The 24,233-nt window shown below is 36.2% G+C and overlaps 1 protein-coding gene and 1 long non-coding RNA gene across 4 annotated transcripts in view; one reads left to right on the top strand and one right to left on the bottom strand.

Annotated features, from left to right (window-relative positions):
• Positions 1-13,650, bottom strand: part of SPHKAP (SPHK1 interactor, AKAP domain containing) — a 200,971-nt gene extending 187,321 nt beyond the window's left edge. For 2 of the 3 annotated variants that reach the window (XM_067027072.1, XM_067027069.1), the window contains exon 1: positions 13,156-13,521. The gene's annotated coding sequence lies outside the window, so the exon portion shown is untranslated. Of the gene's footprint in view, positions 1-13,155 lie in introns of all 3 variants that reach the window. The other variant, XM_067027070.1, reaches the window with a different exon arrangement.
• A 77-nt stretch (positions 13,651-13,727) lies between these two features.
• Positions 13,728-24,233, top strand: part of LOC136793632 (uncharacterized) — a 108,577-nt gene continuing 98,071 nt past the window's right edge. The window contains exons 1-2 of the long non-coding RNA XR_010839235.1: positions 13,728-13,870; positions 14,129-14,210. This is a non-coding gene — a long non-coding RNA (uncharacterized lncRNA). The remainder of the gene's footprint in view (positions 13,871-14,128; positions 14,211-24,233) is intronic.

A 24,233-nucleotide genomic window follows, 5' to 3' on the forward strand; every position in this document is an offset into this window, starting at 1 on the left:
AATTTTCTTTTCTACTCTAACATACACATGGCATTTTAATTAGTCAATGGCAAGTGTATCATGAAGCTATTTAGAGATGGGCAAGGTGGTGGCTCTCAACCCTGATTACACATAGAACCTCTTTAAAAATTCTGATTTTAGGGTTTCATCTCAGACAATTAAACAGAATCTCTGGGAATGAGGACCCAGACACCAGTAGTTTTTAAAGCTCTGTGGGTGATTTCAGTGAGAATCCAATTGTGAGGATTCCTGGCAAGAGCAAAAGGGGAAGTCTAGGCTCCACATCATAGTTTCAAGGTGACCCAGTGGAGACTAATGACTAACCCAATAAAAGAACAAAATCCACTTAACTTGAGCTCTTACAGTTTTCAAACGATAATAACTGACTTCAAAAGTATTCATCATGTTTTTCAGCATGTAAAAGGAAATTGTTCAGGAAACATATATTTATAATTTAAATTCCTTTTACATCTACATTTCCCCAGATGAAAATTCTGTATTGGAACTACTTTATTGTGTTATGATTTTCTTCCTTTACCTGAGTGGGTAATGATGTTCTGCTATGTTAGAGGAAGTTTTAGGTACATGACTGGAAAGTTTAGGGAGATAGTAGTAATCATAGTGTTTGCGTATCTCCTGTATGTCTGACACTTTATATGATTTCTTCTAAGTTTTACAAGAAATTGAGTGTTATTATTATTGTCTTGTTTTAGAGCTGAGGAAACAAACATGCAAAAAGGTTCAGCTAATTGTTCGAGTTTGCACAGCTCGTGAATGGCAGAGCTCTGATTCCAAACCCAACCTTTATAACTCCAGAGCCACCTCCTACCCCTTCAGCTGGTATTGGCCTTGAAATAAGGCCAGTCTTGGTTTGAATCTACATGCTTATACTCATAAATTCTGTACATGTAAATTGTTCAGCTTTCTGAGCTTGGGCTTCCTAATCTGTAAGTGGGCTTAATAACAATGATCTTTAAGGGTTGTTTTATAGACAAAAAATCAGCATATGTAGACTGCCTGACATAAATAACTTCTCAAAATGTGGTCTCTATGTTCATGGTTCTGTTTTGACCTATGAAGTTAATAAATGTCCATAACCTGCTGACTTTTAAAACTGGAAGGAAATTGATGTATTTTCTGCAGAGATTTCCATCACAGATTCTGGATGGTCTTTTAGTAGCATTGAGCACACTGGAACTCTCACTGGAGCTAACCGATAACATAAAATATTTAAATTATATTATATATATATATATATATATATATATATATACAGTTAAAAATTAAAATGACTTCTGACTTTTGTTCAGAATTTTGTGCTTTTTTTGAGACTAATATTTTTTATTATGCTTATTTGCCTAATAAAATACCTGCCTAGATTTTCACTAAGTGATTTAAAATAAATATTTATAGAGAAAAGAATAGTCATGATCCCAGGTCTGGTAGATTAAGGATAATTTCCTGTGATTTTCTGAGCAAAAACAGGAGAAAAAACATTGACCTAAATCTGAGAGAAATACAAAGAAGATAGTTTAACCAGTGACCCCTAGCAAGTAAATACTTACGCCCTTGTTGCTTTTCTCTTTCTGCAGTCCAAGTTTTTTACTGCTAATCTTGAACCTGGGAAATGATTTATAGGTTGCTTTAGCAGATTTGCTCATAAAAAGTCTGACGTTTCAATTGCATTCTGAATATTCTAAACATTCCTGTTTAAGGCCACAGAAAGCTTTATTTTGTCTTTGGAGGAACTCCATATTTCCACATTCTATTATTTCAGTGACAGATGTTTCTAGCCAACCCAGTGAGTCATCACATGTTTTTTTGTATTTGACTTTCATCACAATGTGCATATTCTAAAGCAATCATTTATAATGGCAGCCTTGAGCCAGCATACTTTTAGTGGACTAGCTGCCCTTTGAAACCATGTGGCCTTCCATTAAAAAGTCAGCTAAAACACTAGGAAAATACTATCGTTTTAAGTAGGTTTTCTGGGAAGGCAAGTCTTTTTTCCCTGAATTTACTGGCATTTTTATACTGTTATGTCATGTGGTAGAACATGAGGCTAGTCAGATATGTCTACTTCCAGGAATAATTTCTTATTTTTATAGCATTTAGCTGAGTTTACCAGTATGCCTAATGGAAACCAACCACTAGCTCAATTTTTCTGTTTAGTTTAGGGATGGGAATCCAATATGTAGGTTTCTTAAGTGAGAGGGTTTCTTTCCTTGTAATTATATAATTTAGCTCTTTGAACAGCAACTTTCATCTGTGCATGGGTTCCTCATCTTCTCCCACTGCCTCTTTCTTAGCTGTAAGCAATATCTTTAATTTTGTTTATCCGTTCTCAGCTTTTAAAAATAATTGTATCATATATATTTATGCCTAACAACATAACAATTATTTTTTCTCTTTCTAATGAGTCATATGTAGTCTCCCATGATTTACATTTTTAACTCAGTATGATATTTCTAAAATTCATCTAAGTCATTTGTACATGAGACCCATTCATTTTTTTTTTTTTTTGTGGTACGCGGGCCTCTTACTGTTGTGGCCTCTCCCGTTGCGGAGCACAGGCTCCGGATTCGCGGGCTCAGCGGCCATGGCTCACGGGCCCAGCCGCTCTGCGGCACGTGGGATCTTCCCGGACTGGGGCACGAACCCGCGTCCCCTGCATCGGCAGGCGGATTCTCAACCACTGCGCCACCAGGGAAGCTAGAGACCCATTCATTTTTACCACTGTGTAGTACTCCATGGTGATTATACAAAATGTATTCGCTTCTTTTTCCTGTAGATGGGCTTTTGCCACCTAAGCATTTGGAGCGTTCTTGTACCCTGCTTATGGCGAACATATTCAGGAGTTTCTTTAGGATAGGAATTTCCTGGGCCATGTATATACATGTCTTCACACCTACAAAATGGAAAATGAGATGTTTTCCAAATGGTCGTACTGATTAGAACCTCCGCAAGGGTACCTGTGTTTTTGTCGCTCCACGTCCTCATCAGCATTGTCAAGTTTCTAAGTATTTGTCAATCTAATGGACGTAAAACCGTATCTCATTGTGATCTTGACTCACATTTCTTAGTGTACTAATGAGATTGAATGTCTTTCCATATGTCAGCCATATCTATTTACTCTTCTATATAAAGCTTTTTTCATGTCCTTTGTGCATTTTTCTGCTGTGCAACCTATTATCTAATTTTCATGTGTTGAATAATTGTTCCATTTCTTAATGCTCTTCAGTGCTATTTCTATCATATATCATAGTTATTGTTTCTGGACTCTGTGTTTGAACTATTTGGGAATTCCTATACCAAAATTAACTATATTAATTATTATAGTTTTATAAGCTTTTATTTCTGATAGAGCCACATTTTATTCTTTTTTTTTTTTAAATTTAGGAATGTTTTGAGTATACTTCTGCCCTTTGCTTTTCCAAATAAATTTTCAAATAATTTTGTCAAATTTCACATAAAATGCTATTGGTATTTTTATTGAAATTATATTGCATATTCAGATCAACTTGTGGAGAATGGAAAAATGATTCTACCTCTCTAATAAAATAGAATATCTATTTGTTAAGGTCTCTCAATATATTTCAATAAAACTATATAACTTTTTTCCACATCTTTATTGGAGTATAATTGCTTTACAATGCTGTGTTAGTTTCTGCTGTATAACAAAGTGAATCAGCTATACGTATACATATATCCCCATATCTCCTCCCTCTTGTGCCTCCCTCCCACCCTCCTTATCCCACCCCTCTAGGTGGTCACAAGGCACTGAGCTGATCTCCCTGTGCTATGCAGCAGCTTCCCACGAGCCATCCATTTTACACTTGGTAGTGTACATATATATCAATGCTACTTTTTCACTTCATCCCAGCTTCCCCTTCTCCTGCTGTGTTCTCAAGCCCTTTCTCTACATCTGTGTCTTTATTCCTGTCCTGTCACTAGGTTCATCAGTACCGTATAACTTTCTTGATATAGGTGATGCTTATCTCTTATTAGATGAATTCTTTGATATATTTCAATATTTGTTTATTATAAAGGCTAGATATTTTTTAAAATTTCTGTTTGTTGCTGCATTTAGAAATGCAGTTGAGTTTTGTATATCCATCCTATGTCCAGCCATGTTTCTAAATTATCTTTACTATTTTACTAACTTGTAGATTTTTGTGGGGTTTTATGTACATACTCATATCATCTGCAGATTAAAAGTTTACTTAGCTTCCAACTGTTTTTTTCCAATGTTTATGCTTTTAGTTTGAGGATTTTAATTTATCTTCCTGGATGGGTGTTTAGCATATATATATATATATATATATATATATATATATATATATATATATATATATGTCATGTTTTTCATCAGTTTAGAATATTTGCAGTTTTTATATTTTCAAATACTGCCTCTTTTTCCTCTCTTCCCTTCTTAAGAAACCTCAGTTAGATATACATACCCCATTCTCATTCTAGCCTTCATATCTCTTAAAGTGTGTTCACATTTGCCATTTTCCTCACTCTGTATGTGATACATTCTGTATAATTTCTGTTCTTTTAAAACATTGTTTCAATTACTACTCCCAAGAATCCTGATCAGTATTTATTCAATAGTCCATTCTTTAACCCATTGATTTAAAATGCCACCTTTAACATAAACTGAATTTCCATATATACATCAATTCTGTTTTTAACTCTCTATTCTGCTCCGCTTACGTGTCAACTATTTCTGCCTCAATACCAAAGCTTTTGTTATGAGTTTTTTTATTGTATATTTTTCTATTTGATATCATTACACTGTTTTTTTTAAAACATCTTTTTTTTTTTAAGTAGATCTTCCCCATATGAAACCTATGTTTTAATGTTATTTAGTTTGTTGTCTAGGGAACAAATATGCTTGGTGCTATATGCAAAAGGCACAGGAAGGTAAACAATGAGTAAATAAGACTCTCCTATAACCTATCCATTCAGTTCTGTCTCAAGAAGTGACTGATGTTACCAACTTCTTCTCTGCCCTTCTAGAAATAGTCCATACATATGAAGTTTATTAAGAATTCGATTAATAACCAAATAATTCAATAAAAATTTGATTAATATTGAGTTGAATTTATAGATTAATTTGAGGCAAAATTGACATCTATACAGTACCAAACCTTCTCAACAGGTAGAATGTCTTTCCACTTCTTTTGTTCTTCTTTTGTGTCCTTTGATAAACTTTTACAATTTTATTTATATCTTACATACTTCTGATAATATTTATGTCTAAGTATACTATTATTTTTGTATGTGTGGCAATAATGAATAGAATCCTGCTGAACTGATTTTTTATCTTTCTTATAAGTCTAGTAATTTCTGACAATTTTTCATTTGACTTTCTTGCATTTTCTATTCAGATGATCATCTTGTTTACAAATAATGACAGTTGAGTCCTTCCTTTCAGTCTCCATACTACTTTATTGATTTAGTAAGACTTTTAGTACACTTTAGAATGATAGCAGAGGTAGAAGATAATGCCCTGTTTTCCCTGTCTTTGTGGAAATACTACTTTTATATCAGTAAATATCATGTTTGCTGTGTGCTGTCAGTAGTTAAGCTTCTATTCCATCTACTAAGGTTTTTTCCTTCTTTTTACCTTTCGTCCCTCTTAATCCATTTCTCTCACTCCCACCCCACACTCTGACAAGCACCAGTCTGTTGTCTGTATCCATGAGTTTTTGTTTGTTTAGATTTCATACACAAGAGAGATTATACAATGTTTATCTTTCTCTCTGTAATTTCTGATAAATCTTCTGTTCTAAATCCTCTCTTTCACTAAATGGTTCAACTATTTCTAAACTGATATTTAGGATATCTACTGAATTTTTTAATTCAAAAATTTATTTTTTATGTCACTAAATATTCTATTTTTAAGTAAGTCTATCTGTTCTTATGATCTCTTATTGCATGCTCATCTTCGAACCCTTTATTTGTGTAATCCTTGCACACATAGCTGTTTGATATCCTGGACCTGACAATTCCAATATCTTTGATCCTTGAAGAAATAAGAATATCATTTTATATTGCTGTTGGCTCTCTCATGTATTGGGTCTCATGGTTTTTTTGGTGCTTGTTGATGTTTGCAGACTTACTGCTCGGACCTCATTTGTGGAAGATCATTATGCTTTAACTGGGATAACTTTTCTCTAAAGAGGGTTTGCGCCAGCTGTGTCAATAGCCAAGGAACATCCCCAATAAAGGTCTTTTTCCACCTCCCTCCCCACTGTGACTCAGTATGGGATTCTCAGGCTCAGATTTTTTACAACCTTCCTCTCAAGGCTCAGTTTTCATCTTCCTTAACTGAGTTACTGCTGGCCTCTGCCCTAAATATAACCCTTCTTCCCTCACTGTTCACTGCTCAGTCCCAGCTACTTGATCTGATTCCAGATCACATTAGAAAAATAAATCTTGTGTGATAAAATGAGGAGAAGGATTGGGGGTGAAAGTCCTTACTTCTTTTGAAACTATGTAGATATATATTTTCTGCCATAAGACTGTATCTCTATTCAGCCATACTATTGAACACAAAAGATCTACATGAGAATTATTTGAGCAAGTTTCAATGGTTTTTCCACATTTCAGTGAATACAGGTTTGTTTAGAAAATTATATTACAGTATAATAATAATAATTAGAATTTATTGAATGCTTCTTGTATGCCAGACACTATGCTACACACTTTTCATTATAGTTAATTTCTCCCACAAACTTATAAAAGAAGTGCAATTATTATCATTCCAACTTTAACAAAATGTGGAAAATGATACACAATGACATTAAATATCTTGCCCAAAGGACATCTCTAGTAAGTGGGGTGAAATGAAACCATTGTTTCAACCTGGGTAATCTGACTCCAGAGCCAGCTTTTTTAAAACATTGCAATACATTTCCTAAGAAACAAGTCAAAGTAGTCAAACATCTTGGGATTCTCCAGAGAGGGAGGTGCCAGCGTAGAGCTCATGCACACCCTCAAACCCCAGGAGGTGTGTATGGGCTTTTCAGAAGGGCTCACACCCAGGGCTCTGTCCATGGTAGCCTCAAGGGGTGGATAGGAGTTTCTGGAGCCCTTCAAGTTTCCACCTGGTGGACAAAGGCTCCTCTTCCATGCCCAGTGGTAACCCCAGTCTCTCTCAAGGGTTCACTTGGAGGCCCTCTCACTAGCTTGTGTAAGGTTCACAAAGAAACATGGTGTGTGCAACCACTTACCAAACAGTAAAACTGCAGGAGTACAGCAGGGACCGTCTTCCTTTTTTTCCCTCTACCTCTACTTTAGAAAATTAAGAATATGGATGGATTTGTATATTACTAGTTTTAGAACAGCATATTAGTTTGCTAGAACTGTCATAACACAGTGCTACAAACTCGATGGCTTAAACTACATAAATTTATTGTCTCGCAGTTTTGGAGGCCAAAAGTCTAAGATCAAGATGTTGGCAGGGCGGGTGACACCTAAGGACTGTGGGAGAGAATGTGTTCCATGTCTCTCTCCTGGCTTCTGACGCTTTGCTGGCAATTTTTGGCCTTACTTGGCTTGTAGATCATCACCGAGTCTCTGCCTCCACCTTCACATGGCATTCTCCCTGTACGCATATGTGTGTGTCCAAATTTCTCTTTTTCATGACTCTCGTTACAGTGAATTAGGGGCCGGCTCTACTCCAATACGAACTCAACTTAATTAATTATATCTGAAGTAATGCTATTTCTTTTTTTTTTTTAAGCCATCTTCAGGTTTTTAAAAAAATAAATTTATTTATTTATTTATTTTTGGCCGTGATGGGTCTTCGTTTCTATGCGAGGGCTTTCTCTAGTTTTGGCGAGTGGGGGCCAAGCTTCATCGCGGTGCGCGGGCCTCTCACTGTCGCGACCTCTCCCGTTGCGGAGCACAGGCTCCAGACACGCAGGCTCAGTAGTTGTGGCTCACGGGCTTAGCTGCTCTGCGGCATGTGGGATCTTCCCAGACCAGAGCTCGAACCCGTGTCCCCTGCATTGGCAGGCAGATTCCCAACCACTGCGCCACCAGGGAAGCCCTGCTATTTCTATATAAGGTCACATTCTGAGCTATGGGGGTTAGGACTTTAATATGAATTTTTAGGGAACTCAATTCAACCCATTACAGTCGATATCCTTCCTTTCTTACGTGTTTCTCCCCTGCCTCAGACATAATAATAATTAATAATAATGATAGCTATAAAAATAACTTACATTTAAAAAATGCCTATTATGTAATAAGCACTCTTGTAAGTGTGTTACATATGGTGACCAATTAACTGTTACCACCATTGAGGTAGGTGCTATTGTTATGCTCAGTTGACAAAGGAGAAAACTAAGGCACAGGGAGGTTAAGAAGTTTGATCAAGGTCATAGAGCAAGAAAGGCTCATACCTGACATTGGCTCCTGGCACTCGCTCTTCATCACTATGCAATACCACCTTTGTGCATCTCTCCCTCCATGTATAACACTCAGCTTTCTGAGGAAAAGGAGTTGTGGCTATGGCTGGCATACCATTACTGTCTTTAATTGTGGGCCTTGATAACAATCTCTTTTATGTGCCATAAGTGTTGCTGATCTAAATTTTTTTGGAATGCAAGAGTTTTTGAAATTAATCTTATTATGTTTCAATACTATCTATGAAAATTATGTGACTTTGGCAGCTGCTTTCTGTATTTCGATTTAGTGATGCATTTCCCTTTAGGACACAATACTCTTTAATCCTGGTTGAGGATTTTTCTTCCTAGTCTACTTTCCATTTATACTCATGTAAGGAATGCTTAAATTAAAAATCAGGACTCGATTCTCTACTTGCCCCCAAAATATGCAATTTTCTGAAATAAAAACGGTGTAAATAAACATATTGAAACCAGAAGTCTCATAAAAACATCTTAAGTTATTGATACTGTCCTATGTTTTGAAATACATATTGTCCTATGTTTTAAAGAAGGAAACTGAAATGAATTAGCTTTTTAACAGGTGCAAGTAATTAAAGCTGGAGACTGATGAAAAAAGAACTGCTCGCTATAACACTTAGGTGGAAAAATATTCATTTGAAGTAGAACTGTCCTTCTGAATTCTAGCCCAAATGTGATATATATTTCAGTGTGTGACTTCTATTTAATTTATTTTCCTATAATTTGATCTTAAGACCACAAGACATATTGAAAACATTTATCATAAAATTGAAAACATTTTTCAAGTCTTAAATTACGATTGAATTTTAAAGATAAAATCTAATCATTTTATGAGAAGAGATTTAAAACTAAGGTATAGCTATTTACTTTACTAGAGTGACTTGACCCAACCATTATTTGTATGGGAATAAAAGTAAATTTTTCTAAGGAAATATTCTAAATACATTTTTTTTTTTTTTTTGGCTGCTTTGGGTCTTCATTGCTGCACTCGGGCTTTCTCTAGTTGCAGCGAGTGGGGGCTACGCTTCTTTGTGGTGCATGGGCTTCTCATTGTGGTGGCTTCTCTTGTTTCAGAGCACCGGCTCTACGTGCGCAGGCTTCAGTAGTTGTGGCTCAGTGGGCCCCAGAGCACAGACTCAGTAGTTGTAGCGCACGGGCTTAGTTGCTCTGCGGCATGTGAGATCTTCCCAGACCAGGGGTCGAACCCGTGTCCCCTACCTTGGCAGGCAGATTCTTAACCACTGTGCCACCAGGGAAGCCCTCTAAATACATTTTAAAAAATTTTGACTAAGTATGTGATTTCAAGTGAGGGAATAATTCAATGTTTAAATAACTATAAACTTCAGCTGCCATTTCATATTTAACTGTAACATAAATACTCATATCATATTTTCTAGATCAAAAAGTTTATAAATTCTGACATATTTATCCTCAGCATAAATATTAGGGTCAACTAGAGCATCCCTAGAATTATTGTAATTTTGGTTTAACTCTACTTTTTGTTTTCTACATAATTAAAGAGACTTTACATTAAAAAAAATTAATGTATATGTTTTGGACACACAAAGCATAAAAGTGGAATCTTATGACTTTGACAGCTGAAAGGGAGTTGGGATAGAGCTGTATAGGAGTAGAGTTCTTTTGTATGTGATTGACATCAAGCTGGTATAAATTCAAATAAGAGTGTTAAAACTTTAGGATGTTGTGTCATTCCCATAGTAACCACAAAGAAAATAGCTAGAGAATATACAGAAAAAGGAAATGAGAAGAGAATTCTAAAATTTCATGATAAAAAATCGAATAAACACTAATAAGACAGTGATGCAAGAAATGAGGGACAAAAAAATCTGTAAGGTACATAGAAAACAAATAGCAAAATACAGAAGTAATTACTTTCCAAAACAATCTTCAAAAAGGATAAAGTAAGAGGACTCAAACTTGCTGATTTCAAAATTTACTACAAAGCTACAGTAGTCACAATGGTGTGGTAATGGCATGAGGAAAGATATATAGCACAATAGAGTAGAATAGAGAGAACAGAAATAAATGTTTGCATGTGTGGTCACATGCCAGTTTTTTGACAAGGCTGTCAAGACCAATCAGTGAGGAAAGGGCAATCTTTTCAACAAACAAACAAATGGAGAAAACTGGATATCCACACGCAAAAGAATGAAGACCAACAAAATAACAATCCAATTAAAAAAATTTACAAAGAATTTAAATAGACATTTTCCCAAAGAAGGTGTATAAATGGCTCTATACACACTTGAAAAGGTGCCCAACATCAGTAATGGTTAGGAAAGAGAAAATCAAACCCACAATAAAATCACCTCACACCCAATAGAATGGCTACTATTAAAAAAAATAAACAAACAGAAAATAACAAGTGTTGATGAGGAAGGATGTGGAAAAATTGGAACCCTTGGCATTACTGGTGGGGACGTAAAATGGTGTGTCTGTTATGGAAAACAGTATGGTGGTTCCTGAAAAAATTAAACATAGAATTACCGTATGATCCAGATATTCCACTGCTAAATATATATACTCAAAGGAATTGAAAGCAAGGACGTAAACATATATTTGTATATCCATGTTGATAACATTATTTACAATAGCCAAAGAGGTGGAAGCAACCCAAATGTCCATTGATGGATGAACTGATAAACAAAATGTGGTGTAGGAATAAAATGGAATATTCAACCTTAAAAAGGAGTGAAATTCTGATACATGCTACAACATAGATGAATCTTGAAAGTACTATGATAAGAGAAATAAACCAGACACAAAAATAGAAATACAGTACAATTCCACTTATTTGTGGTACCTAGAGTGGTCAAAGTCATAGAGACAGAAAGTAGAATAATGGTTTCTAACAGGTGAGGGGAAAGGGGTTGAAGTGTTGTTGTTTAATGGGTATGGAGCTTCAATATGGGGTGATGAAAAAGTTCTGGATATGGAGAGTAATGATTGTTGCACAACACTGTGAATGTACTTAATGCCAATGAATCGTACTATGAAAAATGGTTAAATAATAAATTTTATGTTATGTACATTTTACCCCCATTAAAAAGATAATATTTTTAAAAATTTCAAAAATAGTAAATGCTTGTTAAAATTTCCCAACAATACAGAGGTGCATAAAGTGAAGAGAGAAAGCCTTACTTCCCTTGCTCTCACTCCTCCGATTCTTTACTTTTGAAATGATAAGATGTAAACCAATTTTATAATATTAACCTAGATTTCTTAAGTAAAGAATACAGCCAATGTGTAGGCAGTACTAGTAAAAATTAACAAAAATATGGGACTTATAAAGAGGAAGATAAAAGTATCCATGACAAAAGAGCAATTAGTTACATGGGATCATAAATGTTTATGAAAATATAGGGCTCAGGCAGAACTTGAGTTCTTTCTAAGGTGGTTAATAGTATCTGGAGCACAGATGGGGCTACTTGGCTCCTAACCCATGTGAAATGTGCTGTGTGTTTATAAGATAATCCTTTATGGCATGGAAAAGAATATCTCTATTTTATATAGAACTTATTTTCACATTTAATAGCTCCTTAGTTGTGAATTTTAACCTTAGAAATTTACTCTGTGACAATGCTTCGTTGAATAGATTTTCACCATAAGTTTGTTTACTCACATATGTAGTTCACCAGGATAAGCATTCCGTTCAAAAGCCAGTGTGCTCTTAATTACTATAATTCTCATCCTTGAGTCAGCCAAACTTCATCCTTATTATCCAGAGAAAGTGATTTCTTCTTCTTGCATTGTTTTGCGCATATTTTTATGCCTCTCTATTGTCTTAACTTGGCATTTCTTCTCTTGCCCTTAACTCTAAATATTCTATCCCATCTAAGGCAGAATTTTCCTTTGTGAAAACTTCTCCATCTACTACAAGGGATGTGCATACTCTTTATCATAGTACTTGGGCCTATGGCCATTGAAATGTCTATTTCTCGTAACTTTGCTTGTTGCTTAGACACTTCATGTGGGTAAACCTTGTTGCCTCTACAGACTGTCCAGACACACACATAACAGGACATTATTGCCACACTGGATAATACATAATACATAATCAACAAGTACATGATGATGGTCTATGGTATTAATAGACATTCTTTAATAATGTTACCCACCACTTTCATATCTGCCTATTATATTAAAAAACTTATCCAAATCATTATTTGCATATGTTATATAGTCTCTTAGACATGTTCTCTCAATTCCCCAAAAATCTACCCATAAAAGTGTATTTACTAAACTTATTTTTCTACTCCTGTAATTGGTTTGAGATTGTTAATCCATGCTAAGATTCTATTTTCCAGGATGTAATATTTTTAGAAAATGTAAAGCATTATTATCCTTCTCATTTTACATATTCAGGAGTTTGGGAAAATGCAATATTTTACTGCATTTACATTTCTTAAAGTAATTCTTGATTTTTTGAATGATCTGGGCTGGCCAGCATTTTGAATTAAAGTTGATGTGTTTTATACAAATAAAGTGTTTGTTACTTTATAATTTGTTTCCCTATACATTAGACATGATGAAACACATCAAAAAAATTGAGTTTAAAATTATGAAGGTTGGCATTGATTCAATGCATGTTTCTACTCTGAATGTGAGGCCAGTATCAACCCTTGTCTACAGCTGTAGGTGAGGCCAGTGATAAACCTTGTCTATATCAAATGAGACCAACACTAACGCTTACCTATGACTGTAAAGAAGCCAGCAGTCAAACTTGACGTCACCTGGAACGTACGGAGTTTCGTGGCAGAAGCTGATGCTTGTCTTCCTCGGTAGTTCTCAAGGTGTGGTCTCCAGAGCGGCCACAGCGGCATCACCTGGGAAGTAGTTAGAAATGCAGGTTCTCTGGTTCCACATCAGACCTTCTGAAACAGAAATTCTGGGGATTAAGGCCCAAGATCTGTATTTTCATCAGTACTCTAGATGACTATGATGAACCAAATGGTGTCCGAACAGCTGACCTGCCCAACGTTTACTGCTCATGTAATTGCTACTTTGTTCAGTAGCAACAGGCTCAGGCCTTTCCTCCAGGCATTGAGACAAGTCCTGACTGGTCTAAGCCAGTCTTGTGTATGCTACTTATCTTTGGCAGGATTGTCTTAGGGGACTAACTACTTTTAGCCAATGCATTATAAAATAAGCTGACTGTTCTCTTGTGGGAAAGACTCTACTCTCTGATAAAAGCGAGAGTCAGCCCTGTGAAGAAAAAGCTATTTTAACCACCAACATATCACCTACCCCCTGCTTTCTGCATGAATATAGTTGTGTCTGGGATAGCAGCTGCCTAATTGCAGCTAAAAAGGGAAGGCTAAGAGAAATGCAGAAGTACCAACTCAGTGGCCTGATACTGTAGAGCTCCTAAGAAAGCTGGAAACCACCTGTCTCAGAGTTCATGGAAGGTAAGATATACTCTTCTTATCGTTTAAGCCACGGAGAGTCAGGTGTTCCTTCATTTTCAGTCAACAAATCTTAACTGATAAAAACTGTGAATGCTGACATTTTGGCAGACATCATACCAATGGCAGCAGTTTATAAACGGATTGCCAGCTGAATTTAGTTTTAGTTCTCTTATGGCTCATAAATAATTATGAAGAAAGCATCCAGATTTGGAGATTAATTTTAATATTCAATGTCCAACTTTTCTAACTGTCCTTCAGATTAAAGACATTTTAGGGCTGTGGCAGAGCAGTACATTTGTGAAGGCAATAGGAGAATGGAGGAGAGAAGCGGGCCCATCTGGTGAGTAGAGGCAATGCATGACTCTCTTCTGGGATGGAGATTATGGCTGAATTCCAGTGGGCAAGGGAACAAGGGAACTGAGGTGAAGTTGGGGAGGGAATAGGTAGATATTCATGAGGCATTGGAATCTTAAGTGCAGGGTTGAAAAGGCAGGTTTTTTTTTTTTTTTTAAAACATCTTTATTGGAGTATAATTGCTTTACAATGGTGTATTAGTTTCTGCTTTATAACAAAGTGAATCAACTATATGTATACATGTATCCCCATATCTCCTCCCTCTTGCTTCTCCCTCCCACCCTCCCTATCCCACCTCTCTAGGTGGTCACAAAGCACCGAGCTGATCTCCCTGTGCTATGCGGCTGCTTCCCACTAGCTATTTTACATTTGGTAGTGTGTCTATGTCAATGTTACTCTCTCACTTCGTCCCAACTTCCCCTTCCCCTTCCCCGTGTCCTCAAATCCATTCTCTACGTCTGTGTCTTTATTCCTGTCTGTCCCTAGGTTCATCAGAACTTTTTTTTTTTTTTTTTTAGATTCCATATGTATGTGTTAGCATATGGCATTTGTTTTTCTCTTTCTGACTTACTTCACTCTGCTTGACAGACTCTAGGTCCATCCACCTCAGTACAAATAACTCAATTTCGTTTCTTTTTATGGCTGATTAATACTCCATTGTATATATGTGTCACATATTTTTTATCCATTCACCTGTCGATGGACACTTAGGTTGCTTCCATGTCCTGTCTATTGTAAATAGAGCTGCAATGAGCATTTTGGTACATGTCTCTTTTTGAACTATGGTTTTCTCAGGGTATATGCCCAGTAGTGGGATTGCTGGGTCGTATGGTAGTTCTATTTGTAGTTTTTTAAGGAACCTCTGTACTGTTCTCCATAGGGGCTGTATCAATTTACATTCCCACCAACAGTGCAAGAGGGTTCCCTTTTCTCCACACCCTCCCCAGCATTCATTGTTTGTAGATTTTTTGATGATGGCCATTCTGACCGGTGTGAGATGATATCTCATTGTAGTTTTGATTTGCATTTCTCTAATGATTAGTGAAGTTGACCATCCTTTCATGTGTTTGTTGGCAATCTGTATATCTTCTTTGGAGAAATGTCTGTTTAGGTCTTCTGCCCACTTTTGGATTGGCTTGCTTGTTTTTTTGATACTGACCTGTATGAATTGTTTGTGGAGGTTAATCCTTTGTCAGTTAGAAAGCCCAGAGATAAACCCATGCACATATGGTCACCATATCTTTAATAAAGGAGGCAAGAATATACAATGGAGAAAAGACAGCCTCTTCAATAAGTGGTGCTGGGAAAACTGGACGGCTACATGTAAAAGAATGAAATTAGAACACTTCCTAACACCATACACAAAAATAAACTCAAAATGGGTTAAAGAACTAAATGTAAGGCCAGACACTATAAAATTCTTAGAGGAAAACATAGGAAGAACACTCTTTGACATAAATCACAGCAAGATCCTTTTTGACCCACCTTCTAGAGAAATGGCAAAAGTAAAGAAATGGGACTTAATGAAACTTAAAAGCTTTTGCACAGCAAAGGAAACCATAAACAAGACCAAAAGACAACCCACAGAATGGGAGAACATATTTACAAATAAAGGCAGGTTTTTAAGCAAGGAAGTAATGTATGTATTATGGGAGAAGAGAGGAAAAAGTATTGGCTCTGTCTCAGGAGATTGAAAACGGCAAACTTTATTGTTTTATTTTATACTAATGAGTATTTAATTTAATGAGGTAATTATTTCAGGGGTCTCCGAGACCCCTCATATGTTCAGTGATTTGCTAAAAGAACTCAGGGTCTCAGCACCGAGTCATGTTTTACCTAAGATTTATTACATCCACCCAGCAAACATACACAGCTGGAGCTGTAAGGGAAAGAACAATATAGGAGGTATCTGGATAAATATGCATTCACCTTTCTCTGCTCTCTCCTTCCTGTAAGTGGTCACGCAGAGCACATTCTCCCTCTGGCAGCAAAATGCAACCACACGTCTGTGATGTTCCTGCCCAGGAAAGCCCACTGGAAGATGGTCACATAGGCATTCTCTGCCTAGCAACTAGAAAAATTCCAGACTCCCAGCAGATGTTAAACATAAGTCACATTGTATGTACAAACTGTCTAGACACAATGAAACACCCCTGTTAGTTAGGGAAAGTGTCAGAAGCCTAGAGCCAACCTTGAAAGCAGAATCTTCTAAAGATAGCAGCCTAAGACCTGCTATGTCAACTATTTTCTGCACAGTACATTGTCATTTACATAATAAAATTAGGCAGGGTCATTCTCATTCATTACATATTTAGTTGGTCAAAATATTTCAAGTTTATTTTGTAATGATTTCAGGTTGATATGACTTGTTTAGTAACCGAAGTATGACTTGTATAGTAAACAAGAAAAAATTGACAAAATTTTAACATTTCTATCAGACACTAGAAAAGCACAATAAAATTAGAATAATAAATTTAACTTTACTGAGTGACATTCGTTTTGCTATTTTTAAAACATGATTTTAGCCCACATCAGCACAAAGGGTAGTGGTCATGGCATTAGGGTGGGAAATTGTATTTAAGAAGAGGCTGATGGAAAATAAAGAGTTAACATGAAAGGTGGATGTAATTAACTGTCAGACTTGAGGAAAGTGCTGGAGAAGAAGGGAGCCGGTGATATGGATGGAAGCCAATAATGTACATTTAAATTTGGAACTTTGTAAAGCAAAGCTGGTTATGTGGATACTATAAAGTGGAGCAAGGACTCCTTCTCACTTTTACGTTGGAAAGGGGACTATGTCTCCTTTTCTTTATGTTCCTTGGGTTTGCTCAATTTGGAGAAGTAATAGATATATCTAAGAAGCAGAGAATAGATTTTAGTAAGTAGTTACAAAATTAAATTAATGTAATCTGCTTTCCAGATTACATCCTTCTATACACCAACACAGCAAACATACATAGCTGGATCTGTAAGGGGAAAAAACAATACAGGAAGAGTCTGGATAAATATGCATTCACCTTTCTCTGCGCTCTCCTTACTGCAAGTGGTCACAGAGAGCACTTTCTCCTTCAGGCAGCAAAATGCAGCCACATGTATGTGATGTTTCTACCCAGGGAAGCCCATGGGAAGCTGGTCACATCGGCATTCTCTGAATTATTACATCCTTTCTATAATTTCTAACCAAGGCCCAGGTTTTGGATCACAGACACTTCAAAGAAAAATAGCTTTTCTCTGTATTCAGTGGAAGGAAAAGCTATTACTGTCAGGTACCAAGTATGAGATTATGGTACAAAGACAAACTCTAACTCCCTGGTTGAACTGGGCAATGTAGTAGCATGCCCTAAACCCATGATATTTTTTAATGTATCTTTACATATTGAATCATGGAAAGAGTCTGAACAAGCTCTCAGTCCTTCAATGAAAATATTCAGCCTAAGCTCTAATTGTGATCCTGGAATGTATGAACACAAGTTAAACAGACATACCATTGTCCACATGGTACCTACTCAAATGACAACTAATAGTCAAGCACAGTTTTGCTGTAGCTGCACATTTACCTCCAGCATATTCAACATCATCATGGGGAGAAAAAAGGCCATTATCTCAGTTAACTGTTTGAAATCTAGTTAAAACCATATATTTTTATAAAAGGTAAAAACTACTGTTACGAAATGGCTTTCTCTGCCATCTTTATAGGATGCTGTGTATCATTAGAGGAGGGCAGCCTACAAAGAACTAAGAGTGATAGAGACTTACAGCTGTGGTGTCTACAATGTGCCAGGGCCTGTGGTAGTTATTTTTATATGTAACCCAGTTTCGTCCTCACCATGAATCTAGGAAATAGTGCATAGTCTTATTTTATTATTCAGAAAAAATTAGACCTGAAGTGGTTGAAGTAATTATCTCAAGTTCATATGGCTTTAAGTGAAAGAACTGGAACTGAGTTATTATCTATCCTGGTCCATAATTTAAGCTTTTGTTTACAACAATGGCGGAGTACAGAGACCTGGCATTTATATGAGTGAAACAGAATTTTTATTCAATAAAACATGAATATGAAGGTTAAAATTACTCTTCAGAATAAGACAGAAATAAAAGACATTTTAAATCTCAGAAAATTTGCCATTTTGGAAGTCTTGAAGTATTCTGTGCTATTTTTCCACACTTTATCACATTTTTCTTTCCTTTACTACCCTATCATTCCCTTGATATTCATATATGAGACAACAAATAATCCAGCACTGTTTTACTATCATTTCACATTCAATAATTTTATGGAGAGAAGAGAATTATGTTCTCGTTTTACTTCATTCAAAGCTAAGTACTAGATCAACAGTATAATCAAAACTAAGAAGAAAATGTGTTTTTTGATTAAAAATAAAACAAAAGACAGCAACCAGATTTTTCAAGAATGTACAAAGGGTACACAGTTTTGGAGATTCCACTATTTTCTTTGGAGTGACCTTTCTGTCCTGATGCTCCAACCAAGATGTCATTATCTTTCATGGCATTATCTTTCTTACAATAGCATGATGGTCCAATGGGGAATGAATGTGATGAGCTTTCTCGACTTTTGAAAACTAAAAATATCAAATGTTCGCATGTGAGATTTCCAACTCTGAATGTTATTCTAGTGTGTAACAACAGTATTTGAGTCCATAGAAAGATTTTTTTAAAAGGTAAATATAGAAAAAGTCTAAAAATATACCTCTGCAGTTAAAAAAGAAATGCCTCAAGAAATAAGATTGATGTCTTCTGAGAGGCCTACTAGTAGCACCGTAATGTAAGGGGTCATATTCGGGATTTCAATTTTCACTGAAAGACCAACACAGCCGATTTTGATTCTGTTCTTGTCTCTAAAGGGTGATCTCTTCAGTTTCTCTTTCTGTCTCTCTCTCTCTCGCACTTTTAAAAGTTATTTATTTGGCAATATTAATCAAATCCTATACTAAGAAGACTTAGATTTCTATTACATATCCTTTTCAAAAAACCCCTAAGTTCTGAATTATGAATTTCCCTCCATGCTCTCTCTCATGTTTTATTTTAAATTAAATTAATTTCCTTAGAAATGAAAAATGTCAGTGGTCTCTCTGATATTAAAGTGCTCTTAATAACTGAGACCGTCAGTAGAATGAGGTTTGAGTGAGACAGTGAGGAACTGAATCCAGCACCCTAGGGCAGGACTTCAGTCCTTCCGCGTGCCAAATAATTACCTACATCCTAATTAAAAATGAATATTCAAATTGATACTAGTGGTAGATCTAGAAATCTGCATTTTTTGAGTAGCACTGATCAAGTCTGATGTATGTGATTGGTCAAGTCTAATGTATATGATTGGGCTATACTTTGAGAAATATAGTGTTAGAGAAATGAGCTATCAAAAGTTAGAGAAGAGGTTTAACCCAGACAGAGAGACTTAAAATGCTACTAAATCATTGTTACTTTAGCAGGGCGAACACTTTGAGAAGGGATTATGGGATTCCATAAATGTCCTGACATGTACAAAATCACTTCCACAAGCACCAAGATCTATTTAATTTGCTAGGGTCCCCATCCTCCTACCTGGTAAGGAGATCATCTAGATATGGGATAAGATGAGCTACTAGGTAAGGACAATGATGCTGGGGCTTACAAAGCTATTTGTGGAAGAAAGCAAAGTTGTTGATAACTGAAGGGAAGGCATTCATTAGGCAGTTTTAGCATACAGGCCAGTGAAATGCATGATGGGAGAATACGGTGTCAGCTGATAGTCTAAATAAGCAATCAGTTTATTCTACACAAATTTGGTAGAACTTTGGTCTAAATTCTATCCTCAAATGGATTATGGTATTGAGCTTGGATAACGATTTTAAAATTTTAACAGGGCTTTCACCTATTTATTTTAAGGGTCCTCAAAATTAAAATATTAGTTCATGTTTTCAGTTAACTGTTTGATATCTAATAAATATGAAAATAATTTTCTTTTTAAAGGCAAATTATTCTCTGTAAAAATGTAAGATGGAATCCCCTTAAAATAGTCACTCAGGTAGTAATTTTAAAGGATATTAAATGTGTGTGTGTGTATATATATATATATATATATATATATATATATATATATATATACAAAATATATACATATAAATAATATATATGTACATAATTTTGAGTTCTGGTTAATAGAAACCCCTTGGATAAAGAGTAGCTTTTTTCATGGCTTATCTTTGAAATAAAAATATGATAATGCTACTTTCACAAGTTCAGTTGCATTTTTATCTATTTTATCTGAAATATTTCAGGCTCCTCTATACTTTGAAGCACAGATTGACAGGGTCCTTACTGTATTTCAAGAATGTCACAAACTTTGAAAATTGCTAACAGACAACACGTGTCAAAATCTGATGCCAGACTGTAAAAAAAATCTTACGTAAAAGTTTTCTTCAAGACCTCCATCCTCCTGTTTGCGTCTTGCTACTAGCCAAGTTAAAAGAAAAAAAAAAGCAAAGTAAACACTACAACACCAAATAAAAGAAGTAGGATCAGCCTCTCATCTGTGGGTGTTATTTACATGGTATTTTTTCTTAAGTATAGTAACTAGGGTGTTAATATTTAGAGATGAACACCTGCATTTTATTAAGCTTGTTTTTACCTGAATTTTGTTAGCTCCAATTTACAAAAATTTTCTGTGAGGGATAGACCTGGCTAGGAAGAGCTACCAGGCAAATTGATATACACCTCCTAATATATACCTCCTAAAGCAGTATTTTTTAACCTTTTTTAAGACAGCTTTATTAATGAAGCAACTGACAAAGGATTCATCTCCAAAATTTATAAGCAACTCATGCAGCTCAATAACAAAAAAACAAACAACCTAATCCAAAAATGGGCAGAAGACCTAAATAGACATTTCTCCAAAGAAGATACACAGATTGCCAACAAACACATGAAAGGATGCTCAACATCATTAATCATTAGAGAAAGGCAAATCAAAACTACAATGAGGTATCACCTCACACCAGAGTGGCCATCATCAAAAAATCTCCAAATAGGGCTTCCCTGGTGGCGCAGTGGTTGAGAATCCGCCTGCCGATGCAGGAGACACGGGTTCGTGCCCTAGTCCGGGAAGATCCCACATGCCGCGGAGCAACTAAGCCCGTGAGCCATGGCCGCTAGCCCTGCGCGTCCGGAGCCTGTGCTCCGCAACGGGAGAGGCCACAACAGTGAGAGGCCCGCATACCGCAAAAAAAAAAAAAAAAAAAAAAAAATCTCCAAGTGTTTACTATGCACAAACTAATTCATTTCTGATTGACTTCTGAATTACAGAATATTGAAATTCTTAGGGCTTGAGTCCTTGACCTTTGTACTTTGGAGACACCAAGTATTAGAAATGACTTTACAATACTTTGCATTTTTAAAGATTTTTATACCGATGTAAGCATTACTACTGATAAGGTAACGTTTGCCACTGACCAGAGTGACAGAGTACTGAGAGGGAGGAAGAGCGGAGTTTCAATTCACAGTGGCTGTCTTCAGTGATGCACCCGCCCCCGCCACACACACACCCTGCTTTCCCGTCCCCACTTCCCAAGCCAACCAGCACTTTAGCATCTTTGCCAGGTCTGTCAGTGCAGTCAGCAGAGAGAGCTTTTCGGTGCCGAGCAGCCATCACTTCGGTTGGAGCTGATTCTGGTTCTTTGCCTACAATCCAGAGATGTGCCATCCATGCTAACCCCCAGGGAAGATCTTTGTTAAAATTAACAAAGGGTATTTTTTTTCTCCCGCCTCTCCACCTGTGACTATGATGGTCAAATCTCAGGCTTTTACTATGTTTTTGAGATGTTGAGAATTTGGTCTAGGGGACCATTGCATCAAAATTTTTTGTGACCTTTGGGGAACACAGATTGCCAGGCACAGCTACAGATCTATTGAGGTAGGATCTCCAGGGGTGAGACAGGTGAGCAGGATTTTTTTATGTGACCTCCCCGATATTTAAAATATATTTCCACGGGCATCAAAACTCTGAGAAATGACAGGAAAAAGAAGAGTTTGGCTTAATGATTAACAGAGTCAGATACTGCATTTCTTTCTGCTTCTTTCATCCACACAAACATGAAAAGCTGTGCTGTGGTTTCTGACACTTGTCAGATCTCACTTCTGGTACAAAGAACTAATTTCCTCTGTGAGTCTGTTTACACTGATGAGCTGCCCAGGAGTTTCTGCAGAAATACTCAGTAAAAAATCATGTTAAAATTGTCATGCTTTTCTTAGTCAAGAATTCTTTGAGAATTCAAGCTATTTGTAAAGATGTAAATTCAGCAGATTATGACACATTCTCCTCCCTCTTTTTTTGTGCATTCATGCTGAAAAATAAATCTCAGTATTTAATACTTATGAATAATTCACATACAGTTAAAAAATGCAAAAAGAAAAGAGTGTGCTGATATTTCCATATGACATAACTCCATGAGCTCCTGATTTGAAAGTCTCCCAATATCAGCCTTGGAATTCTACAACATCTGGATAGTCATGTCTTTAACTGCAAATAGAGAAAAGATTACCTGTTTATGTAATAAATCTCTCAAATTCATAATGTAATGAAGTCTATGTTTTTCAATTAAATTTGGCTGTTGAATTTAGGATTCATTTCTGTGTAGGAAAATAGAGATTGCTGCAGTTAGTAACTATCACCTGTTTTTGAAAAGAAAATTATAGCATTAAAACAAAACATAGCTGCCTTTATCCCTTTTAAATTAATCTGTTTTTTCCAGACTGTCTCAAGCTGCAGTTCAAAAGAGAATAGAATGTTCTATTGGGAAAGAAATATTATTAACTGTTAGGTCTGAGAAAAATTGTGAAGCAGGCAAAATTTTGTGCTGGCGTTGTCAGCAGCTCTTTTATAGTAGCTGTTTCTCCCATCAGAGAAGCCATTACCTGCACGCCAGCCTTCAAGCACTCAGTGGTTTCTTTCTTGCCTCAACTGTCTTCCAAAAAAAGGGGGGAGGAGAAGGAACAAGGGAGGGAGGGAAGGAGGGAAAGATGGATTTGGTATCATTCATCCATATCTTCAATCCAATTCCATTCAACACTTTGATTTTTTTCTCCAAAGATCACTTGTATTATACTCATGTTGAATTATAAAAACAAAGAAAAGAAAATGAAAAAATATTTAGTAGCCGTGAGGCAGGAATCTAAGATAGGAAGTAATATTTTTGTTGGGAGAATCTTCCTGGGGTCATCCTTTGATGGTATCTATTTTCATTTGTGCCTCTTGTGTCTGAACTGTCCAAACTCCTAATGAAAATAATATAGTCTACCCATCCAGGAAGACTGGGCATGGAAACAGAGATTGTTTATGTAAAATTATTGAAATGGTAGTAAGTCTTTCAGTAATTATCTTCCATCTGATTTCAGAGGCCAGCATTTATGAGGTGATACAATGAAGATTCCCCACAATGATTCTATTAAAGAGTTTTAAAAGGCAAATCCTAAGATGAAGCCTTTTTTTTTCCCCTTGGGAAAAGCTTGTTTGTTCTTTATTAAAATGAACCAATGGCCTAATGATTTTCTGAGCCTGATATTTTAAGTGCAGTTTTCTTGTTCTTCCTCCTGGCAAATGCAAAAGTGCTGACAGATATTGTGGCATGCATTATCACTGCTGGCTAGTTAAATATGCAGTTGTCAGAAACCTCAGCCAACCCTTTTCCATTGGCAGGCCTGTATTTTAATCATGCAGATTTAAATAAAGACGAAGCAAGCAAAAGCAGATAATTGTCAAGATGGGTGGACAGTCACCTCTCCTTTCAGGGGCCCCAGCATCTCCACACTTGCCCTACATACCTTGCCCAGGGCTCTTGACTACAAATTCAGAAGAAACCGGACAAACGTTTTCTTTCCTTTTAAAAAAAAATTTCAGTATTATAGCTAGTTATATAAATATTACATAACAAGGAGATGGGAACTCTCTAGGGTATTGTTCATTTTTAAGTGTATTTTTTCCTCAGCATCAGGAAGATATGATTTCACCATATGT

This window comes from Kogia breviceps, chromosome 2 (assembly GCF_026419965.1).
Source record: "Kogia breviceps isolate mKogBre1 chromosome 2, mKogBre1 haplotype 1, whole genome shotgun sequence".
Taxonomy (NCBI): Eukaryota; Metazoa; Chordata; class Mammalia; order Artiodactyla; family Physeteridae; genus Kogia; species Kogia breviceps.